Source organism: Ziziphus jujuba, chromosome 9 (genome assembly GCF_031755915.1).
Source record: "Ziziphus jujuba cultivar Dongzao chromosome 9, ASM3175591v1".
Classification (NCBI taxonomy): domain Eukaryota; kingdom Viridiplantae; phylum Streptophyta; class Magnoliopsida; order Rosales; family Rhamnaceae; genus Ziziphus; species Ziziphus jujuba.
In genome coordinates, this window is record NC_083387.1 from 5,335,055 (window position 1) to 5,360,916 (window position 25,862).

At 34.4% G+C, this 25,862-nt stretch overlaps 2 pseudogenes; both read left to right on the top strand.

The window, feature by feature from the left end:
- The first annotated feature begins 348 nt into the window (after nt 1-348).
- LOC112492834 (MDIS1-interacting receptor like kinase 2-like) lies at nt 349-4,071 on the top strand (annotated as a pseudogene).
- A 2,824-nt stretch (nt 4,072-6,895) lies between these two features.
- Nucleotides 6,896-11,010, top strand: LOC107425820 (MDIS1-interacting receptor like kinase 2-like; annotated as a pseudogene).
- The last annotated feature ends 14,852 nt before the right edge of the window (nt 11,011-25,862 follow it).

Sequence of the window (25,862 nt, forward strand, 5' to 3'; positions counted from 1 at the left end):
AAGCTGACTCAGCAATTGTACCAGTACCAGCGTTGCACTGGCGTCACTTGGTGATCTTAATATGGGGAGGTCATCTGATCTCATTAATTTATTTTTTTAAATAAAATAAAATTTAATTGACCTGGTTGACCTGCAAAGACTTGAAATATGTTTGGTGGCAAAGACTTAAAAGTAGGATGGAAAATTTCCCTGTGAAAATGCGAGAGGAAACCCACGCATATCGCTTATTACTCCTGACAAACTGACGTGTGGTTAACAAGAGACCAACTTTTGTCTATATAAGTAACAAGAGAGCGCCATGCATATCGCTCAGATCAAAATTTCAAACGTACAAAAGTCTACAAAACCATGAAACTCTTTCAAAATTATCCTCTTCTTCTCGTTGTTCATGTTCTCTTGCTCTCCTTTCTTCCATTGAAGACCACATCATCTGCAAGAACCCAAGCTGAAGCTCTTCTCCAATGGAAGAACAACTTGTACTCTCCACCAGCTTCTCTAAATTCATGGTCCCTCACCAATCTCAATAACCTCTGCAACTGGTCTTCCATTGTCTGTGACAACTCCAATGGAACAGTCTCCCAAATAGACCTCTCCAACCTCAATGTCACTGGTACTCTAACCCAGTTAAATTTCACTCCGTTTCTTAATCTCACCGTCTTCAATCTCAACAACAATATTCTCAGCGGGCCAATACCCGCAGCCATTGGAAACCTGTCCAAGCTCACTTTGTTGGACTTGGGCAACAACTTTTTGGGAGGTGAAATACCTTTAGAGATAACCAGGTTAACAGAGCTTCAGTATCTTAGTTTCTACAACAACATTCTCAATGGTACCATTCCCTATCAGCTCAGCCATCTCTAAAAGGTATGGTACTTGGACCTTGGATCAAACTACTTAGAATCCCCTGACTGGTCTAAATTTTCATTCATGCCATTGTTGACCTACCTTGATCTTTACTTAAATAGTCTTGTTTCAGAATTCCCAGATTTCATATCAGATTGCAGGAACTTGACGTTCCTAGACTTGTCCCAGAATCAGGGATTTACCGGCCAAATACCAGAATGGGTATTTAGCAATCTTGGCAAACTTAAATATATCAATCTCACAAATTGCCAGTTCACGGGACCCTTGTCATCAAACATTTCCAAACTTTCAAATCTCAAACACCTCATGCTGCCATTCAACCAATTCAATGGAGCAATTCCTGAGGACATTGGTTTTCTACCTAAACTTGAACGTTTTGATTTGTTCAACAATTCCATTCAAGGTAAAATTCCTTCCTCCATAGGCCAACTCAAGGAGCTTTCCTACCTAGATCTCCGGAAAAATTTGATTAACTCTACAATCCCTCATGAGCTTGGGTCTTGTACTAATCTTACCTACTTGGCCTTGGCAATGAATCAGCTCAGTGGGGAGCTTTCTCCCTCCCTGTCCAACATCAAAACTATTGTCCATATGGGTTTATCTGGTAATTCATTTTCTGGCACTATTTCCCCTGACCTCATCTCCAACTGGACTCAGCTGAACTCGTTGCAACTTCAAGACAATAACTTTAGTGGGGAAATTCCACCGGAGATTGGCTTGTTGGAAAATCTCACTCTCCTTTATCTATACAATAATAGTTTATCTGGGCCAATTCCCCATCAGATAGGAGACATGAAAGCCCGAAAGAATTAGACCTCTCGGGAAACCATCTCTCTGGTCCAATACCTCTCGCTCTGTATAGTCTCACAAACCTTGAATATTTGCAACTTTTCAACAACAACCTGAATGGGGCAATACGGCCGGAGACTGGAAACATGATGTCCCTGATTAGTTTCGATGTCAACACCAACGAATTATGCGGTGAGTTGCCGGATACCATTTCTAGCCTCAGTAACTTGGTAGGATTCTCTGTGTTCACCAATAATTTCAATGGAACCATTCTAAGGGATTTTGGAAAGAACAGTCCTGGTTTGGTTAAAGTTATGTTTTCAAACAACAGTTTCTCCGGAGAATTGCCACCAGAACTATGTAACGGCTATGCACTTGAGTATGTTTTTCTAAATAAAAACCAGTTTGTGGGTGAAATACCCGCCAAGTGGTTTGAGTGTCAAAATCTCACAGACTTGCATATCGGAATAAAATTTCAGGGCATATCCCACCTGAACTTGGAAAGCTGCTTCAGTTGCACGGTCTGATACTGGATTCCAATGGCTTGACAGGTGAAATTCCGCCAGAACTGGGGAATCTAGAGCGGCTATACCATCTCAATCTCAGCCACAAACATTTGTCAGGGGAAATCCCACAGAGTATAAGCAAGCTGACTGCTTTAGAATGGCTTGATTTATCAGCAAACAAATTTTCCAACAGTATTCCAAAAGTGCTCGAAAATTGTGAGAAACTATCAAGCCTGAACCTAAGCCACAACAATCTCTCAGGCGAAATACCGTCCGAGCTTGGTAACTTGGTTTCCTTGCAAGCTATGTTGGATCTCAGCAGTAATTCGCTATCTGGGCAAATCCCATCAAACTTCTTCAAGCTTAGAGCTTTGAAAGTTCTGAATCTTTCTAATAACCATCTCTCGGGTCCAATTCCTCCGTCACTTCCGGAAATGTCTAGTCTGCAATCCGCAGATTTTTCCCATAACAACTTGAGCGGTCCAATTCCGTCTGGTAAAGGCTTTTTCAAACATCCTCCTGCAAATGCTTTTATTGGAAACTCCGGATTGTGCGGAACCAACGTTTCTTCGCTGGCACCATGCACGGTTTCCTCGCCGAAAATTTTTTTAACCAAGATTCTGATCGCAGTCCTCGTTCCCGTCTGTGTTCTACTGGCAGTCTTGGTCTTTATTACGATCATTTGTAAAATTAGTTTGAATCGGAAACCCAACATATTGCAAGATGAAAAAACCAAAAGACTAGAAGATTTGGAGACCATCATTTGGGAAAAAGAAACAAAATTTACATTCTTGGATATTGTAAACGCCACACAGGATTTCCATGACGAGTACTGCATAGGGAAAGGAGGCTTCGGAGTCGTTTACAAAGCAGTTTTGTCTTCTGGTCTTGCTGTTGCAATGAAGCGTCTGAATAGGGAAGACTCAGCTGACATTCCGGAAATAAACCGCCTGAGTTTCGAGAACGAAATAAGAACTCTGACGGACATCCGGCACCGGAATATCATTAAGCTATATGGGTTCTGCACCAGGAGGGGTTTCATGCACTTGGTTTACGAGTAGTAGAAAGAGGAAGCTTGAGAAAGGTGCTGTATGGTTTGGATAATGTACAAGGTCTGGAGCTGGATTGGGAAAAAAGGATCAGAATCGTACAAGGACTGGCCCACGCACTTGCCTATGTGCACCATGACTGCTCACCGCCGATCGTCCATCGCGACGTTTCTCTCAATAATATATTGCTGGAATCGGATTTCGAGCCAAGGCTTTCGGATTTCGGTACAGCGAGACATTTGAGACCCGATTCATCCAACTGGACCAACATTGCTGGATCCTACGGCTACATGGCTCCGGGTAAATTAATCAAATTATTATTATCATTATTATAGTTATTTTTTTAATTATATAGTTCTTTGAATTAATTTAATTTTACGAATATAACTTATTTTTATCATAGAGCTTTCGCAAAAATGAGGGTGACGGACAAATGCGATGTGTATAGTTTTGGGGTGGTGGCATTAGAAATAATGATGGGAAAACATCCCGGTGAAATGCTTGCGTCGGTTTCATCGAAAACGTCAGCCGGCGATGACAATGTTGATTTGCTTTTGAAAGACGTTTTAGATCAGAGGCTGTCCGCACCCGCAGGTCGATTTGCAAAAGTAGTGGTTTTCTCAGTCACAGTAGCCTTGGCCTGCACTGGGACCACTCCAGAGTCCAGACCCACCATGCGTTTCGTGGCTCAACAACTATCAGCTTGGACCCACCTTGATTTGCCCCACCCATTTTACACCATCTCCATTCAAAACCTAATATTCTCTCTCGGAGCTCCGAATGTAGCGTAGCTATTGACTAATTATCGTGTGATTTAATTACCATATATCCTTTGAATACTATATTATGTCTCTCTCTCTCTCCCAAAATATGTACTAGTTCACTTCATTTGGCACTCTCAAATATTCTTTGGAAATATGGTCCATGCGACACGGTTACATGGTGTGTGCCTCGCCTTGCCTTCCTTCTATAATTATTAAAAATATTATAAAATAATTACTAGTGAAAAAATCTCGTAAAATCTTTCGAAGCTATGATATTCTTCTCTAAACAAATTCATGTCAATATCTTTTCCAAGTTTTTTTGTTGATATTTTAAAACTCTAAAATCCTTAAAAAAACTAAATAAATTCCAAAAATCTTAAAAAAATTTAATAAACTCTCAAAATTTGATCTGTTTCTATTTAATACTTTTAAAAATTCCTAAATGACTCTTTCAACTTACCTGTCTTCCTTCAATGAGGTGAGAAGCTATATATATATATATATATATATATATAGGATCTGAGACTTTTTCCTTTCTTTTTTTTTTTTTTAAACCATAAAAAATTTTAGACGAATTTTTTATGTAAAAAGAAACTTTTGACATTACTTGCTTCTCATAATGTAATTAAAATATTTTTTGGTTTGTGAGAGTTTATTGATCTCTTTTGTATTCTAATGAAATTTCTTTGCCCTCTTCACCCATAGACCATATTAAATCTTTAGTGTCTCATTTTATTTATTGCTTGTTTGTATTTTGCCTAAATTCAATATTAAATAACTGTAAGCACATAAATGAACTATGCACATAACATAAGGTACCCACACTTCATATATTTTGACCATTATATATATGTGGCTCTGTTGAGCTGATATTTTTTGAGAGTCTTTTATTTATATTTATTTATTTTGTGAATTGGGAGTTCATTTTGTTTTTGAATATATATTCATTTTTTGTATGGTAATAATTTGAATATATATTCATGTCACAGTAAATAGGCCTTATTAATTATGGTGATATGAAACCAAAAACAAAATTCCAACTTGTCCACCTTACGAGCCTTTCATTAAAAGTATTTTTATAACCCTACCAAACAAAAAAAATATTTTTATATCCAATTATCCAAAAATTTTCATTTCAAATTCACCATGCTGCTGTTGTTGTTGTTATTATTATTATTATTAATTTGATAATGAGAACACCATGCTGTAAATTTGACCAAGTGTATACAGAAATTCCATTTGGATAAAAAAATTTTTTAAAAAAATAAAGAAGAAGAAGACGAACAAAAGAGATTGAGCTTAATTGGGCCTTACAAGCGTTGCTTAGGAACTTGAAGTTTTACACAAGAGCTTGAGGTTTTATGTTAACCCAAAAAAAAGGGAACTTATTTATCCAAAAAAAAAAAAAAAAGACTTTGAGAGGTTTTTTTTTTTTCTCTTTTTTTAATTTTTTTGGCAGAAAGGGGTATATTTTTTTTTTTGCTTTGAGACTTTGAGATTCTTTTATTATAAAAAGAAGAAAAATAATTCAATACATTATGCACATGCATCCTCCATTTTATATAAAATACAGATTCCATATGGTAAAACCCATATCTTATATAAAAAGGAAGATGTACAAACATAATGTATCGAATAATCTCTCTAAAAAGGATGCTTTGACCGCCTGGCCGTGCATAATTTTCACATAGGCATTTGGAGTCCTATAATATTACCACTACCATACTATAACTTTGATTTTTGTAATTCAAGTCCCCTTACTTCTCTTGGATCTACACCAAATCGAGTGCTTCTATATATATATATATATATATATATTTGATGAATCTATATATATATATATATACATTATAGTTTAGTAGTTCTCGATAATCAAACTCATCATAATAAATATATATATATATATATATAAAATGAAAATTAATTTTTATTAACTTAAATTTTTGTAATAGGTGGTAATTCAACAAACTCATCATTTCACGGTCAAAAGAGAAAATATATTCTCTCAATCCTCAAACGAGAAAATAAAAGCAAGAAATTGCTTAACTTTTTCTTCTTGCATGCAAAGAATATTCATACGCATTAAGTTCACCAAGTTTTATTGGAGTTTATTATGTTTGAAATGTGGAATTAAAGACCACGGTCAAATTGTCAAATTACGACTTACAACTACAAGGTGTTTTTATTACTTATTATTATTATTATTATTACGGTTTAAGTTATAGGATTCAATTAGTCAGTGCAACATTTTTTTTTTTTTCCGATAAAACAGTCAGTGCAACTCGTATGCACTCCAAATAGGCATAATTACAGTGCCAAATCAGTACATGCATGATTCATATTTTCTTTGTATGCTTGCAATCATCCTAATCACCTTTTTCACCTTGGAGATTTTAATTTTAATTTTTTCTTTTCCTTTCCACACAAAAAAGAGAAAATAATTTAACAAAAAAATAAAAGCACAAGGCTCACAGCTGACTCAGTCATATATTAACAACTCTGAAGGAATAATCATTATCGTCAATCCTCTATGTTCGCCATTTCATTGGCTTTGCTCGATATTCTTGATAAGGGTTAGTTATTATCTGTTCCCCTTTTTTTAAAAATAAAATAAAATTCCATTGTCCTGGTTGGCCTGGATATTTTTATTTTGTGGCAAAGACTAAAAATTAGTGTGCACTTTATGTGGATATAGATTAATACGGTGAACGAAACAAAACTTAGGAACATTATTATCAAAACTGAGCTTGACTTTTAAAAACGATGTTGCATATTCTTAGTCATATGCGAGACTCTTTCAGATTAGAGGTCCATTTCACACACAGCTGCAACGAAAGAGAGAAAATAACGCCTACGCGGCAAGGAAAATGCTTTATTTTTATTTATTATTTTTTTTCCAAGTAGACAAATTATCGCAAATATAGAAACAAGGATTAATTAACATGCTTTCCAGCATAATGCAAAGAAATGAAGACAAAAGTCCTCCGACTCACTTTTGTCTATAAAGATAACAAGAGAACAAACCTATATTGGGCAGATCAAGATTTCAAACGTAGGGCAAAGTTAACACCACCATGAAACCCGTTCAGAATTATCCTCTTCTTCTTCTTGTTCATGTTCTCTTGCTCTCCTTGCTTCCATTGAAGACCGCATCATCTGCCAGAACCCAATCTGAAGCTCTTGTCCAATGGAAGAAGAGCTTGTTTTCTCCACCAGCTTCACTAAATTCATGGTCCCTCACCAACCTCAATAACCTCTGCAACTGGTCTTCCATCGTCTGTGACAACTCCACCGGAACAGTCTCCCAAATAGACCTCTCCAACCTCAATGTCACTGGTACTCTAACCCAGTTAAATTTCACTCCGTTTCTTAATCTCACCGTCTTCAACCTCAACAACAATATTCTCAGCGGGCCAATACCCGCAGCCATTGGAAACCTGTCCAAGCTCACTTTGTTGGACATTGGCAACAACTTTTTGGTAGGTGAAATACCTTTGGAGATAAGCAGGTTAACAGAGCTTCGCTACCTTAGTTTCCACAACAACAATCTCAATGGTACCATTCCCTATCAGCTCAGCAATCTTCAAAAGGTATGGTACTTGGACCTTGGATTAAACTACTTAGAATCCCCTGACTGGTCTAAATTTTCAGCCATGCCATTGTTGACCTACCTTGATCTTAATCTCAATAGTCTTGTTTCAGAATTCCCACATTTCATATCAGATTGCAGGAACTTGATGTTCCTAGACTTGTCCCAGAATCAGGAATTGACCAGCCAAATACCAGAATGGGTTTTTAGCAATCTGGGCAAGCTTGAAAATCTCAATCTCACAAATTGCCAGTTCAAGGGCCCCATGTCATCAAACATCTCCAAACTTTCGAATCTCATAAATCTCAATCTGGCAAACAACAGCTTTTCTGGAACAATTCCTGAAGACATTGGCTTTTTACCTAAACTTGAACGTCTTGAGTTGTTCAATAATTCCTTTCAAGGTAAAATTCCTTCCTCCATAGGCCAACTCAAGGAGCTTTCCTACCTAGATCTCCGGCAAAATTTTCTTAACTCTACAATCCCTCATGAGCTTGGTTCTTGTACTAATCTCACCTACTTGGCCTTGGCAAAGAATCAGCTCAGTGGGGAGCTTCCTCCGTCCCTGTCCAACCTAAAAAATATTGTCGAATTGGGTTTATCTGATAATTTATTTTCTGGCACTATTTCCCCTAATTTCTTCTCCAACTGGACTCAACTGAACTCCTTGCAACTTCAAATTAATAACTTTACAGGAGAAATTCCACCAGAGATTGGCTTGTTGGAAAATCTCACTCTCCTTTATCTGTACAATAATAATTTATCTGGCCCAATTCCCCATCAGATAGGAAACATGAAGGGCCTGACGGAATTGCAGCTCTCGGGAAACCATCTCTCTGGTCCAATACCTCTCTCTCTGTATAGTCTCACAAACCTTGAACACATGCTACTTTTCTATAACAACCTGAATGGGACAATCAGGCCGGAGATTGGAAACATGACATCCCTTGTTAGTTTCGATGTCAACACCAATGAATTGTCCGGTGAGTTGCCGGATACCATTTCCAGCCTCAGTAACTTGGTGGGATTCTCTGTGTTCACCAATAATTTCAATGGAACCATTCCTAGAGATTTTGGAAAGAACAGTCCTGGTTTGCTTACAGCTAGCTTTTCAAATAACAGTTTCTCCGGAGAACTGCCACCAGAACTATGCAGCGGCTATGCGCTTGAGGTTCTCTTAGTGAATAACAACAGTTTTACAGGGGCATTGCCCGAGTGCTTGAGAAATTGTTCTGGATTAAGAAGAGCACGTCTTGATAAAAACAAACTCACAGGCAACATTACTGATGCATTTGGTGTTTATCCAAGTCTAGAATACGTTTCTCTAAGTGAAAACCAGTTTGTGGGTGAAATATCAGCCAGATGGGGTGAATGTCATAATCTCACAAACCTCCAGATGGATGGAAATAAAATTTCCGGGCATATCCCACCTGAGCTTGGAAAGCTGCTTCAGTTGCGCCGTCTGACCCTGGACTCTAATGACTTGAGTGGTGAAATTCCGTCGGAGCTGGGAAATCTAGGGTGGCTATTCCATCTCAATCTCAGCCACAACCATTTGTCAGGGGAAATCCCACACAGTATAAGCAAGCTGACTGCTTTAGAATGGCTTGATTTATCAGCCAACAAATTTTCCAACAGTATTCCAAAAGTGCTAGAAAATTGTAAGAAACTATTAAGCCTGAACCTAAGCCACAACAATCTCTCAGGCGAAATACCGTCCGAGCTTGGTAACTCGGTTTCCATGCAAGCTATGTTGGATCTCAGCAGCAATTCTCTATCTGGGCAAATCCCATCAAACTTCTTCAAGCTTAGAGCTTTGGAAATTCTGAATCTTTCGAATAACCATCTCTCGGGTCTAATTCCTCCGTCACTTTCCGAAATGTCTAGTCTGCAATCCGTAGATTTTTCCCACAACAACTTCAGCGGTCCAATTCCGTCTGGTGAAGGCTTTTTCAAACATCCTCCTGCAAATGCTTTTATTGGAAACTCCGGATTGTGCGGAACTAACGTTTCTTCTCTGGCACCATGCTCAGTTTCCTCACCCAAAAAATCCTCAACCAAGATTCTGATCGCAGTCCTCGTTCCCGTCTGTGTTCTACTGGCAGTGTTGGTCTTTGTTACCGTCATTTGTAAAATTAGTATGAATCGGAAACCTGACATATCGCAAGATGAGAAAACCAAAAGACTAGAAGATTTGGAGACCATCATTTGGGAAAAAGAAACAAAATTTACATTCTTGGATATTGTAAACGCCACACAGGATTTCCATGACAAGTACTGCATTGGAAAAGGAAGCTTCGGAGTCGTTTACAAAGCAGTTTTGTCTTCTGGTCTCGCTGTTGCAGTGAAGCGTCTGAATATGGAAGACTCGGCTGACATTCAGGAAATAAACCGCCTGAGTTTCCAGAACGAGATAAGAACTCTGACGGACGTTCGGCACCGGAATATCATTAAGCTATTTGGGTTCTGCAGCAGGAGGGGTTTCATGCACTTGGTTTACGAGTACGTAGAAAGAGGAAGCTTGAGAAAGGTGCTGTATGGTTTGGATAACGTACAAGGTCTGTATCTGGATTGGGAAAAAAGGATCAGAATCGTACAAGGACTGGCCCACGCGCTTGCCTATTTGCACCATGACTGCTCACCGCCGATCGTCCATCGCGACGTTTCTCTCAATAATATATTGCTGGAATCGGATTTCGAGCCACGGCTTTCGGATTTCGGTGTGGCAAGACTTTTGAGACCTGATTCATCCAACTGGACCAACATTGCTGGATCCTACGGCTACATGGCGCCGGGTAAATTAATTAAATTATTATTATTGTTGTTGTTGTTGTTATTTTTTAACTATTTAGTTCTTTGAATTAATTTAATTTTATTATAGAACTTGCGCAAACAATGAGGGTGACGGACAAATGCGATGTGTATAGTTTTGGGGTGGTGGCATTAGAAATAATGATGGGAAAACATCCTGGTGAAATGCTTCAGTCATTATCCTCGGTTTCATTGAAACATCAGCCGACGATGACAATGTTGAATTGCTTTTGAAAGATGTTTTGGACCAGAGGCTGTCTGCTCCGGTTGGTCTATTTGCAAAAGCAGTGGTTTTCTCATTTACAGTAGCCTTGGCCTGCACTCGGACCATTCCAGAGTCCAGACCCACTATGCGTTTCGTGGCTCAACACCTATCAGCTCGGACCCACCCTGATTTGCCCCACCCACTTTCCACCATCTCCATTCAAAACCTAACATTCTCTCTCTCGGAGCTCTGAACATAGTGTGGCATACATTGTTTGAATACTATATTATGTCTATGTCTCTCCCAAAATATGTACTAGTTCACTTCATTTTGCACTCTCAAAAGGTTCCTTGGAAATATGGTTCTCATTTTACTTAATTTTCAGACCAACGTGTACAGTGGTTTCATTATGAGCTTTTCAAATTTTGGTTCACGCAACGCCGTTGCATGGTGTACGCCTTGCCTTCCTTTTTTTTTGTTTTTTTAAATAATACCGGAAGCGGGTTTTTAACTCTGGACCAGGAACTAGACTTAGGTGTAAATCGGATCATGTATGTGGCTTTATTGGGCTGATATCTTATTGGGGTATTTGCTTTGCTTTTGCCCAAAATTATTAGACCATTAAATGTCAATTCGGGGAAGCTTCATGTGAGAAGTGGGCCTTATTAATCTTATGGAATTCCAATTTGCCCACCCTATTATTATTATTAACGTAAATTCACTGTGATGTATAATTTATAAAGTTTTGAGTATCCCAAAAGAATTTTTATTCTAAAAAGCATATTTTTCAATGTAGAAAATATTTTTCAAACGTGAAGAGTAAGATTTTATAAGGCTTTTTAATACCTTTTTTAATAAATATGTACTTTAATACTTTTTCAATAAATATTTACCGTTCTTACATCATTTAAATAAAATTTTATACATATATATATATATATATAATTGTAATAGTGGCCCTTTTAAAAGTATATTATTGTAATAGTGGCTCTTTTAAAAGTCGACTGTATAAGGACCAAGGCGCATATATGAGACAAATAAGTTCTTTGGAATCGGAATCCTCTAAGACAGAGGCCTTTTTATTTATTTATTTTTTATTATTATTTATTTTTTCAAATGACTCCTTGATTGCAATTTCTCAGCAAATTTTTTTGCATCCATCACTTACCCTCACGACCAGACAAAAAACATAAATAAATAAATAAATTGCCCTCACGACAAAAAGTCACAAAACTAGCTATTCTTCTCGGCCATCCACAAAGTCCGCACCAAGACTGGGCTTCGTTGAGCCTTATTTGAATGATTGTTGGGACTGAGCCCAACTTATATACATTGTTATTTGAGACTTGCTTGCCGCGCTTGTCTCGTCTAAATTATAAGGATTTCATTTATATTTTTTTTTACTGCTTATTTAATGTTTACAGGTAAGATAACAAGGATTTTGAGGTAGAATTTCATGTAGGATGCCCGGAAAAAGTGAAAAAATAAAGTTCTCCTTATCAAAAATTTAGACTTTTGATCCAATCCTTTGCTGACTTTATTTATTAAATTATTGTTTATTTTTGCTTTTTTATGATTCTACTTATTTAAAAACCATTCGGTTATCAAAAGAAATGACATATCAATTAATATAGTATATGATTTATATATGTTAACTAAACTCACAAAATAGATGTTCTTCTCTTTCATTTTCTTTTGTTTGAGTTCCTCTAGTTTTCCATTTTTCCTCCATACTCATTGTAGAATTTATAAATTGCATTTTCAGAGAATCATATTTCATACCATATATTAGCTCTCAATCTAAATTATGAAAATTAATTTAATCTCCAATATTCATTTTATCTTTATTCTCAACAAATTGGAAAAAACATAGCCAGCTAATATTTTTATTTTAGTTTCTTGGTTTTCTATATTTATGTGTAATTGTTTATTTAGTAAAAATGATTATTTGTTTATATATTGAAGCTAAGATAAAGATGAGCCATATGGATCCTCTGTTAGCTTTTTTTCAATTGTTATTTTATATTTGCCTTTTTATCACAACCATTTATTTAAAAACCATCTATATAATCTTTGTTTTCAACTTTAAAATTTTCACCTTGACAAATTGATGCCCATCCTTCCCAAATTGGTACCAACTTTCCATTTATCAAGTTTTTCCAAAATTTTGGGATTTCCTAACTCCTAATTGGAAAATTTTGAAAAATATGAAGACAAGCTAAAAAATGGAGACAAATGAAAATTTTGCTTTGTATTTAAATTTTAAGATTGGAAAAATGAGATTAAAAGATAAATGGAATGGTAAGTATTTTAAAATTAAAAAGGAAGATCATATGAGGCAGGGAAAAAAAAAAAAAAAAGACGAAGATAATATGGGAAATTCCACTAATAGTGCAAAGATGAGACAGATAAAATCTTAAATTTTAGATAGGGAACGACATGATCGAGTCTGATCATAGAAATGATTCTCTTCAAACAAACCGGCCTATACCTCTATATGGGGCTTATATGGTGGTTGTAACAAATACATATTTATTTATTTATTTTTATATTTTAGTTGTGAATTTAAATATGGCAGATATCGATATATTTTGATTATATTCTACACAAAACCAAAAATTTAAGACAAATTTAAATCGTCAATTACTGACTATGAATTCATAAATCATTCTTAAATTTGAATCGAACCTAATGATCTAAGAAAATTCAAATTGATATATAACTAATCATTTTTTTTTTCGAATAAAAAAAAGGAGGTTTCTCAATTTCAATTAGATCAGCAGTTACTCCTCCGATACAAAAATAATTTTGCATCATTTTCATACTGATCGCAACTTCTAATAGATCATATATTGATTCTCTTTCTTGAAAAATATAGAAAAAAATGCGTCTGTGAATCAATATCTAGCATATAAGGGCCGACTCTTAACTTAGGTCTTGAGCATTTCTAATGTTTCTGTCCATTGAAATTTATGAATTTGAAAGTTGTTGAAGCTTGAGTGGTATAATGTCTATCAATATATAATGTTTATTTAAATTTCTTCTACAATCAATTTTGTTTAAAATTTTAAATAAAATAGTTGGTATACTGAAAGAAGAGAAAAGAGAGAGAAGAAGCTATGAATTGATGAGAGAGAAAAGATTGAATTTATAACTCATATTGTATAACAGATTTTGTTAGACAACTTTATTTTTTTTATTGCAGCCTCATCTTAACAGACATTTTACACAATACCACTATGAAAGATTTTTTTAAAAAAGTTGTTTGTCTATCTTATATGGCAAAAAAAAAAAAAAAAAAAAAATTTAAATGGATAAAACCAATAAATATTCTATTAAAAAGGCTCTAAACAAGGTCATCTATACTAAAAGACCCTCCAAATTTTATGTTTCCCCCGGCAAGAGGACTTTGAATTCATTCACCAATAAAAAAAAAAGGGGGACTTTTGAGGTTTTTTTTATCATAAAAATGGATGCTTCAGCCGTACGTAATTTATAAGCATATGACGAGCCATATTATCAAAAAATCTCCTCTCTTTAATTTATCAAAAAAAATAAAATTATATAAGAAATATTTCATTTACACCTTCCAAAATTTAAATTAAATACAAAGATTCTAATAATATTATCCATATTTTCTAAAGGAGGCTAAATTATTCGTATACCCTTATTTAAGTTAAATTAATTTTAGAATTCCTTTTATTTCTTTCTTTCATTTTTTTTTCAATAACTAATTTGAAAACTTCAGAAACTTTAATCTATATTTTAATTAATTATATTTAAACCAAGTTATAATTTTTTGATTTTTTTAAAAAAAAACACTATATGATAATTTTAATAAGATAAGTTTTTTAAGAAAATGATAATTTATCAAACATATTTTACCATATGTATTATAAGTTATAAAATATATTCAAATAAATATGTTATAATTTGTCAAATACATTCAACTATATCTAGCTAAATATATTTATCAAATATACATACCTAGAAAAGCTTATGTAATTAAAATAATCGCATAACTTTTTTTTATCAAAAAAATAGAAAAATCATCACATAATTTAAATAAAAATTAATTGAATATATATATATATATATAGATAGAACTTTAAAGTGTTTAAATTAATTATTGTCAAAAAAAAAAATTTTGAAAATAATTTAACTTAAGTAAGGGTAGAAGGGAAATTTAAATTCTTTTGAAGGGATATGAATAACAATTTTAAAAACTTAAAAGAATGTATATTTATTCCAAATTTTAAAACACGTAAATGAAATATTCGCAATATATAAATATTATCACTACCATATTATAACTTTGATTTTTGTAGATGAAGCCTTTATACTTCTCATGAATGTACACAAAACTCCAATGCTTATGCATGATACGCATTTGACAGTATGTTGCAAAAACAAAAAATTAAAAGAAATTAAAAAAATTAAAAAAATAACTCATTTGACGGTCAAATGGGAAAATATGTATATATATATATATATATATACATGTATATTCTCCTTCAAACTATAGCATAAAAGCAAGAAATTGCCGCGATGCTTAACTTTTTTCTTCTTGGATGCAAATGAAGAATGTCCAAATACAAGGTACAACAAGGCTTCTAATTAGACATTAAGTGCACCAAATTTTATTGGAGTTAATTATACTTAAATTAACTCCACAATGTTTGAGATAAGTGGAATTTAAATATTATTGATAGATTATGACTTAAAAGTTCTTTTTTTTTTTTTTTAAATTTTTTTTATCTTCAAACTACAATATAAAAGCAAGAAATTGCAATGCGATGCTTTTTCTTCTTGAATGCAAAGAATATTCATATGCCAGTTATAACCAGTGAAGAAAATATTGATGTCGATAAAAATATCGAAGGTATGAATTTACAGAAATATCGATAGAAATATCGATATCGATGGAAATATCGATAAGGTTACGGAAACTGTAAATTTTTAATTTAAAATATAAATTTTGAGATATAAAATAATTAATATAATAAAATAATATAAAAATTCAATAAGTAGAGTACATTAATAATAAAATATAATAAAATACTCATCCAATTAAACATATATACTAAAATCTTATATATTATATAACAATGTTATTTATTTATTTTTAAATAGATAAAATTAAATTTATTAAAAAAAATAAATTAAATTAAATTGAACACTAAAATAAAAAAATAAGAAGATATGTATTAAAATACTGCATATAAAAAAATCATGTATTATCTTTTATATAATATAATATTATCATATTATTATTTTATATTATTTTATTATAAAATATTATCCTATTTTATTTATTTTTTTCTTTTTTTCTTTCTCTTTCCTTCCCCCACGTGGAAGAAAAATTTCTTTCTTTTTTTCTTTCTCTTTCCTTCCCCCCACGTGGAATATCCTTTCTTTCTTCTTCCTCTTTTCCCTTCGTCTTCTTCCTCCCTCTCTTCTCTGCACATCAGTTAACAATCAATAAAAAAAAAAAACAAAAAACACAAAATTCCCAATTTCAGCCCTCTCCCTTCTCTTCTCTTCTCTTCTCTTCTCTTCTCTTCTCTTTCTCTTCTCTTCTTTTCTCTCCTCTCCTCTTTGTGTATCCTCCCATCTCTTCCCCCTTTAGTTCTTCTCCAGCCGATTACCATAAACCAAAAACACACACACAAATCAACACAAACACACCCAAGGCCGACATATCCCAGAAATTTCCACCTTCTCTCGTCGATAACCGGCCGATCTTTCCATTTTATCCACCAAAAACCCGAGATCTTCACCGACAATGGACGATTCCATCGACTTCCATCGATTCCGGCGACAAATCGACGACACGCGTGCAAGAAATTTCTTCCCCCCCCCCTGTCGGTGTCGGATGGGGTCGATAACGGAAATTGTCGCCGATATTTCCACCGTCTCGACGATTTTTGCTTCCCTGGTTACAACAAGACTTCTAAATAGAATAATGTTTGAAATGTGTGGAAATCAAAGATTACCTTTTTGTTTTTTATTCTTTTGGTGGATTCATATTACCTTTTTCTTTTTTATTCTTTTGGTTGATTCATCTTGTACGTTCATAATATATATGTATATATAGATTCATATATATAAATATATGAGTTGAATTACGTTGTTCAATTGGCATGATCATTTGATTAATATGATCAGCTATTAATATTTTTGAATGGTTAAGTTGTGAATTTGCTTATATAGTGTCATCATGTTGCCTAAATCGATGTGTTGCAGGATTTCATCCAGTCAAATATAAATAAATGAGGATGCTCTTTTTTCATTTAACTTCCTAGTGAAATTATAATTAGTTGGCGAAAAAAATTAACCAAAAGAATGTTATTTATATGAAACTAATTAATTAGTGAACACATTACTAATTACGATATCCTATCGATCGAACATAAATGTCCATACATAACAACTTTCCACCAAAAAATACGGATGGCATTATTTCAATCCGTATAAGCTTGTTTTGGTACTTAAAAAAAAATAAAAAATATAAAAAAAATCTGTACTACTGCATGCTATTATATAATGACTCAAACATGGTACTACTTCAAAAAATATCTTAGTTTGAAAAAAAAAAATTGTTATACCAAAGAAAAAAAATAATAACAATGATAACAGTAAAAGATTGAACGATTTTGTTCTTAGAAACTCTAATAATGTTATTAATTGATTGCGGGTCAAGTGCCATTTAAGACAAGAAGATGGTGGTGTAGCTATGTGGCACTAAAAATTAATCAATGTCTAATTGCCTATGTACTGCAGCGCTTCCAGCACCTTGATACAGATAGGCCGCCATGACCTACCATGCATTATACAATTTGGTACTCATTTTACGCAATTTTCAAATTCACGTGTACAAAACATAGATTTTGGAACATTCATCATGCTTACATGAGGTACGCGTTTTAGGAGACCAATAAGTTTTGGTTTCGGACAGCTAGTGTCCAATTGGGTTTGGATAAACAATGGTTGGATGACCCTATGTTTAAATATGCTTTTTACATTTCATTGTAAATAGTTGCCGCATATTACCTTTGGAGTGCTGTAGCTTCCTTTTGCCTTTCACAGCCGCTAGAAATGGCAATTTGTCTCGAACAATTCAATATTTATGATACACTGGATGATTTTTTCTTGAAAAATCAGGATTATGGGATGGGTTCGGGGTAAAAGTTTAAAATCCGAATCGTAAACGGACCGAGACCAAGGCCAAGGCAGAGAAATAAACACCCCGGTCCGGTATGTATATCTATTTATTTTTTATAATTTCATTTATATAAAACATCATTTTTTTCTTTTCTTATAAGCCCTAACACCAAGCCCTCAACTTTGGTAGTTGACATCATCTTGATGTATTTTATTGTATTTTTGTTGTATTTTAGTCACTTTATTTACATTTTATTTATAAAAAAAAATTATATAAATTTTTCAAAAAATTTATATGAATTATATATAATAAAAAAGCAAAGAAAACCGCCCTCCCCCATCCCTGATTGGGAAATCCCCATTCTTGTCCCACATCTAAAAAGATGGAAAAAATCGTGGTGATGGAATAAAAAATTTCCTACGGGGAAGAGAACAGAAATTTAAAAACTGACCCCGCCCCACCTCACCTCGCTCTGGTGATATTCTTAATAGCCGCCAATCACATGTGGCCTCTCTCCCTTGTGCATCTCCATTGGAGAAATTTGGAAAAGCTTTGTCTTTGGTTGTTTTGCTTCTTTTGAAATTCTAGAAAATTATTTATATATATTTTGTTATTCGGTTTTCTTTTATTTTAGGTGCATGTGATATTTGGGTTTTTGAGAGTTTATTCAATTCTTTTGTATGCTTTTCTGATTGATAAGAAAGTTTATTTAGTTAATGAAAGTTTATTTAACTCTTTTGTATTCTAATGAAATTTCTTTGCCCTTTTCGACCATTGACCACATTAAATCTTTAATGTCTCATTTTATTTACTGTTTGTTTGTACTTTGCTTAGATTTAATATTAAAAAACTGTGTACATAAATAAACCATGTGCATAACATAATGTACCCGCACTTCATATATTTTGACCATTATACATATGTGGCTCTATTGAGCTGATATTTTCTGGGAGTCTTTTATTTTTATTTATTTATTTATTTTGTGAATTGGGAGTTTAATTTGTTTTTGAATATATATTCATGTGACAATGAATGGGCCTTATTAATTATAGTGATATGAAATAAAAAAACAATATTCCAACTTGTCCACCTTGAAAGCCTCTCATTATACCTATTTTTATGACCCTACTTAACAAAAAAATACATATACATTTTTATATTCAATTATCCAACAATTTTTTGTTTTAAATTCACCATGCTGTTATTATTATTATTATTGTTATTATTAATTTGGTAATGCGAATACCATGCTGTGAATTTGATCAAGTATATATAGAAATTCCATGTGGAAAAAAATATATATATAAAAAAAAGAAGAAGAAGAAGAAGAAGAAAAAGAAGAAGAAGAACAAAACAGATTGGGCTTGATTGGGCCTTACATGTGTTGATTAAGACTTTGAAGTTTTAAACGGGGGAAATTTGGCCCAATGCCCCCATAGGGATGAGCTTCACGATTTTTACCCCTTCATTTGCTATCTTTTTTTTTTTTTTTCTACCCTTTCAATTTTTAATAATCCCATAATACCTGATCTGATTCTGCCCGAGCCCGCTCTACCGATAACCCGCTGGGGTGCTGACTCGACGCGGATGAAGATTAGGCCAATCACAAGAGCTCAAATTAAGAGATTTAAGGGCAACCTGGGAGTATTTATATAGAGGGTAATCAATCTCAACATAGCTTGTCTATACTTGAAGATACAAAGCCTATTCGAAGCATCCAAGTGGTGGAAGCTGATACGGACCCGGGTGACGGTTTTGGTACATTTTTGGAGTCCAGGAAGCATGAAATGGTTCCAATGCTTTATGGGTTCAATACATATACCTAATAGGTCATGGAATCAAGTTAAATCAAATGCAATCAAAAAGGGATTGTACGGACAGCATCAACAATTTGGCCGAATTTGCTGTATTGCTTGCTGGCTTTACTGTATTAGCCTTTTCTTATTTTTCCAAGCATGGACAACGTGTGGGACTTCATATTCAGCTTATTTGGCATCATAAAAAGAATCTAGAAGCTGATTTGAAGCTCAAAGAGGTCAAAGATTGATCAAAGTCAACTTGATCAAAAGGCTAGCATTTTTAGTTTCCTAATTTGTTTTTACTTTTTGTTTTAGGAAACTACCATTACTTTTTGTCTTTTATTTATTTATTTTCTAGACAAATAACTTTAGGAAGGTTTTTATTTTATTCTTTCCATTGTAAATTAATTAATTTCTAATTTAATATAAAGGAATTAATTAATCAAACTTAGATTAGGAAAGGAAGTATAGTTTCGGCCAACTAGGTTTCTTTATGTGTGGTGGCCGGTCTTCTTTATGTTCTAGGGTTTTATTTTGTGGATTTGTAGGCTATTTAAAAGGCTTATTTTTCAATAAGAATACAACTTTGATTTGATTAAGAAAATACTTGTGAGATTAATTATCTTTTTGTTCTTTGAGAACACCTAAAACACCATTAGAGAATTGGTTGTTTTAGCTTGACTTATCAATAGGTTTTCCATCCCCTATTGTGGCGTCTACATTATACCAAGGTTTCTAACCACAGGTTGGTTAGGGGTTGAGGTCCATTCCATTAGAACTTGAACTTAATTAAGATCCGGGCTAATATAATACGGGTTTAGGAGCAGGTCTTCCTAGGTTCGTATCATTTGGTATCAGAGCTAAATTTTGTTCAGGTTTGATCTATCTTTATTTACTTTATTTGTTTTTGTGTTATTTTGCAATTTTAGCATTAGGTTAAGGTTGCATCCATCCTATACACGTTCAGCATCTTAAAAAAAAAATAAAAAATTCATTCCTAGTTGAATTAGGATTTCCTAGTTTTATCGTATTTTTGTTTCCTAGTTTGTTGGTTGTCTTTTATCATTGTTCTTATTAATTTGGTTTTTGTTGATTTTTCTTTGCTGTTTTAGTCTTAGATATTTGAATTCATATATTCAAAAAAAAAAAAGAAAAAAAAAAAGAGTTTGCGGCAACATTTAAAAAAAAAAAAAACTGCACATTTGTGTTTATTTGGAGGTCATGGGTTTGGTGTTTGTTTTGGAATTGGAATTGCAATTTTGGTAATTATTCTTGCTAATGCAGTTGTTTATGTTCTGTGAGTGAAAAAAAAAAAAAAAAAAAGAGGTAAAGCCGAATAAAAAAAAATAAAAATATTTCGGTTTGTTGGAGTTTGATTTGTTTGCTGGAAATTTGTTGGAGCTGCTGGTTTGTTGATTATTTATTCCATATTTGGAGTTTCTGGAGAGTTATTTTTGCTGCTGGATATTTGAGTTTGAGTGCTAAATTATTTGGATTAAAATTAGTTAAGGGATTTGATACAAAAACTTGAATTACAAAGAACAACAACCAACAACTATTCTATATTTTTGTTCAATTTGATTCTTGTTCGTATTTGAATTTCTTTTTCTGGAATTTTATTCTTGAACTCATAATCTACTACCATCTGGTGCAGTTTTCAAAAATTCCAACGTTTTCCCATTATTTTATCTGTTTTCTTGTCTAGAAAGCCGAAAAAATTAGGATTTGTTGGATTCTTTCGGTATTGCCTACCTTTTGGTTGCTGTTTGTTGATAAGTTTAATTAAAACATACTAGTGATCTAATTGCTGTTTTGTGGATGTTTTAATTAGAACTTTGAGATAATTCATTGGGTGGAAAAAGGCAAGAGTGTTGAGCTTAAAAGAGGGAAAAAAAGCTGAAACAAGTGTGCAAACACGAGTGTCAAGTCCTCATTTGAGTGAAACACGTAAGGGAGTGAAATTGTAAGGTCCTATTTTATTTCTATTGCATTATTATACTAACATTACAGAATCAAGATTGAGGAGAGGAGAGCCACCCTTGAGGATCAATGAGGAGGAGTCCGTAGCATTCCATGGCGATGCCCAAGCTACCGGGAGTGGAGATCAAGTGGACATGAGAGCTGTTTTGGAGTCAATACAGCGGGTTAGTGTTCAAGTTGAGCATGTGAATCGAAGGATGGGAAGGCTAGAAGTTTCCCAAGGAATTCCGAACACAAGAAATAGGCAAGAATTCCATAGAGGACGAGGCCGAGGACGAGGAGGTCGCGAGAGACCGAGAGAGGAATTTAATGAGGAGCCATTCGGTGGAGACTTTGAGGAAGGTATGAACAAAAATTTTGCTGTCCAAGATAGAGCTGGCCATGGAAGATATAGGAGGGAAGAAACAGATGACAATCTTAGCAATATCAAGATCAACATCCCACCATTCATGGGAAAAAGTGACCCCGAAGCATATTTGGAGTGGGAAGAAAAAATGGAGATGATATTTGACCGCCATAATTATTCGGAGGCTAAGAAGGTGAAATTGGCAGCAATGGAGTTTGGCCATTATGCACTCCAATGGTGGACCAATGAGCAAAACACCCGAAGGAGAGTTGGTGATGACTTGATTACTACATGGCGACAAATGAAAGGAGCCATGCGGAAGCGATTCGTACCATCACACTATCATAGGTTGCTGCATCAAAGACTTCAATCTTTATCTCAAGGACATGGATCCATGGAGGATTATTACAAGGAGATGGAGGTGCTTATGATGAGACTGAACTTGAATGAAGATAGGGAAGCAACCATGGCAAGGTTTCTTGGTGGTTTGAATCGTGAAATAGCCAATCAACTAGAATTGCAACAATATGTGGAATTGGAGGAGATGTTGCATGTGGCTATTAAATTAGAGCATCAATTCAAGAGGAGGGGTGTAAGATCATGGTTTGGAGGTGTTTCCAACAGTGGAAGGTCCAATTTAAGTGGCTGGAGGAACAATCCCATCTATGAAAGCAAGCCAAAGCTGAAAGTCAAAGAAGAAAGTTCAAACTGGCCAAGGAAGGAGACTAGAATCAAATCTGTCCAAGCACCAAAGAATGAGGTAAAATTAGATCGTAAACCTTTTAGAACTCATGATGTTGTGTGTTTTAAGTGCCAGGGAGGAGGACACATTGCTAGCCAATGCCCGACTAGAAGAATCATGGTGTTAAAGGGCAATGACGAGCTAGAATCGGAAAGTGAAGAAAGTGAGGACGAAGCCAAGCAAGAGGAGGAGGACTTAGAGGATGAACCCGAAACCTTCCAAGCATCCAATGCTGAATTAAACTTGCTTTCTAGGAGAGTACTTGCTGCATACAAAGATGAGGATGAAATTCAAAGAGAGAACATCTTCCACACCCGATGTGAAATTCAAGGTAAAATTTGTAGTATGATTATTGATAGTAAAAGTTGTACTAATGTAATAAGTAACTTTGTAGTTGATAAATTGGGCTTAAAAACAATAAAACATCCTGAACCATATAGATTACAATGGCTTAATGATAGTGGTGAGATGAAAGTAAACAAACAAGCCAAAGTAAAATTTAATATAGGTAGATATGAGGATGTAGTTTTATGTGATATTGTACCCATGATTGCTGGACATATACTATTAGGTAGACCATGGCAATTTGATAAAGATGCTACTCATTTTGGTCGAGAAAATAGTATTGTTTTCAAGTTTAAAGGAAAGAAGGTCAAGCTGGAACCATTATCTCCTAAAGAGGTTTACAAAGACCAATTACAAATGCAACAAAGGAGAGAAGTCGAAAAGCTCAAGGAAAAAGCAAGTATGGCACCAACGGCTTCACCATCCTTTCAAGAAGGTAAGAATGAGGTTGCTGATCAAGGTAAGGTTTCTAAGACTCATATTGAGTGGAAAGATCATGGAAAAACCGAAAGAGAGGGGAAAGAAAGTGGCAAACCTGAGAGCTTGGAGAAAGAAGGGAAATCCGAAGGTTTGCGCCAATCTGAGAGAGAAAAAGAAAAAGAAAGAAAAGAAAGGTCAAGTAGCAACTTTTATTTGAGTTTAGGGGATATTAATAAGGTTATTGAGTGTAAGAAACCTTTTCTGGTCATGATTTATAAAGAAAATTATTTTAATGATCAAACTAACATTGCAGAACTTGAATTGCCAAGTTCAATGATTTCTCTTTTGAAGGAATTTGGAGATGTCTTCCCAGATGAAATTCCAAGTGGACTACCATCCAATCAAGAGGGAAAAGGTGAGCTTGCTGTCCAAGGTAAGTCTTCTAATACTCAGGTTGTGTGGAAAAATTTTAATAAAACCAAGAGTGAGAAATTTGGTGCAAAAGCCGAGAGTGAGGAAGGTGAGATGGCCATGAGTGAGAAAGGAAAAGGAAGACAAGAAAGGAAAAATATAAATTTTTATCTTAGCTTTGGTGATGTTAATAAAGTAATTATGAATAAGAAATCATTGCTGACCATGAATTTTAAGGATACTTAATTTAAAGATGTCTTTATTGAATAGAACTTTATCTGCATTGTTGAGGGCTTTACTTAGTGGCAATTTGAAAATTTGGGAAATATTGTTTGCTAACTTTAAAAAGTGTAATTTTTACCATAATGAGCATGTATTTCTAGATTTTACTGTAATAGTGTTTGACCCAGGAGAATTGGTTTTGTTGCACTTACGAAAGGAAAGGTTTCCTAATCAAAGAAAGTCAAAGCTCATGCCGCCTATGGATGAACCTTTTCACGTTTTGGAGCCGAATAACAAGAATGCCTACAAGCTTGATTTACCGGGTGAATATAACATGAGTGCTGCATTTAATGTTGCTAATTTAACTCCTTTTTCTGCAGGTGATGATCTTGATTTGAGGACAAATCCTTTTCAAGAGGAGGGGAATGATGTGATTCTGCCAGAGCCCGCTCCACCGATAACCCGCTGGGAGTATTTAAGGGTAACCTGGGAGTATTTATATAGAGGGTAATCAATCTCAACATAGCTTGTCCATACTTGAAGATACAAAGCCTATTCGAAGCATCCAAGTGGTGGAAGCTGATACGGACCCGGGTGACGGTTTTGGTACATTTTTGGAGTCCAGGAAGCATGAAATGATTCCAATGCTTTATGGGTTCAATACATATATCTAAGAGGTCATGGAATCAAGTTAAATCAAATGCAATCAAAAAGGGCTTGTACGGATAGCATTAACAATTTGGTCGAATTTGCTGTATTGCTTGCTGGCTTTATTGTATTAGCCTTTTCTTATTTTTCCAAGCATGGACAACGTGTGGGACTTCATATTCAGCTTATTTGGCATCATAAAAAGAATCTAGAAGCTGATTTGAAGCTCAAAGAGGTCAAAGATTGATCAAAGTCAACTTGATCAAAAGGCTAGCATTTTTAGTTTCCTAATTTGTTTTTACTTTTTGTTTTAGGAAACTACCATTACTTTTTGTCTTTTATTTATTTATTTTCTAGACAAATAACTATAGGAAGGTTTTTATTTTATTCTTTCCATTGTAAATTAATTAATTCCTAATTTAATATAAAGGAATTAATTAATCAAACTTAGATTAGGAAAGGAAGTATAGTTTCGGCCAACTAGGTTTCTTTATGTGTGGTGGCCGGTTTTCTTTATGTTCTAGGGTTTTATTTCGTGGATTTGTAGCCTATTTAAAAGGCTTATTTTTCAATAAGAATACAACTTTGATTTGATTAAGAAAATACTTGTGAGATTAATTATTTCTTTGTTCTTTGAGAACACCTAAAACACCATTAGAGAATTGGTTGTTTTAGCTTGACTTATCAATAGGTTTTCCATCCCCTATTGTGGCGTCTACATTATACCAAGGTTTCTAACCACAGGTTGGTTAGGGGTTGAGGTCCATTCCATTAGAACTTGAACTTAATTAAGATCCGGGCTAATATAATACGGGTTTAGGAGCAGGTCGTCCTAGGTTCGTATCAATACTCTTATATCGAAATTAAATATTTTTACTTTTTTTTATTTTATGTTATTTCTTTCTTTTCTTCACCCGACTGTTCTCTTCTCTTTCATCACCCTTCCCTAAAGCTGGCTCATCTTTCCTCATTCATCCATCAAGCTTTCTTCACTTAGTTGCCCTTTTGCCAAACAGCGTCGTTTCGTCTCTCCGATCACCAAAATCCCATACAAAGGAAGAAATTGATGGTTTGGAATTTGAAATTAGGGTATTGTGAAGAAGGAGGACGTGGATTTGTATACGAAGCTCAAAGGTGGTACTACATGGCGGAAGCAGATGCCTAAGCTTGCTGTTTCACTTGGCCTCTCTAATAAAATACTTGGTCT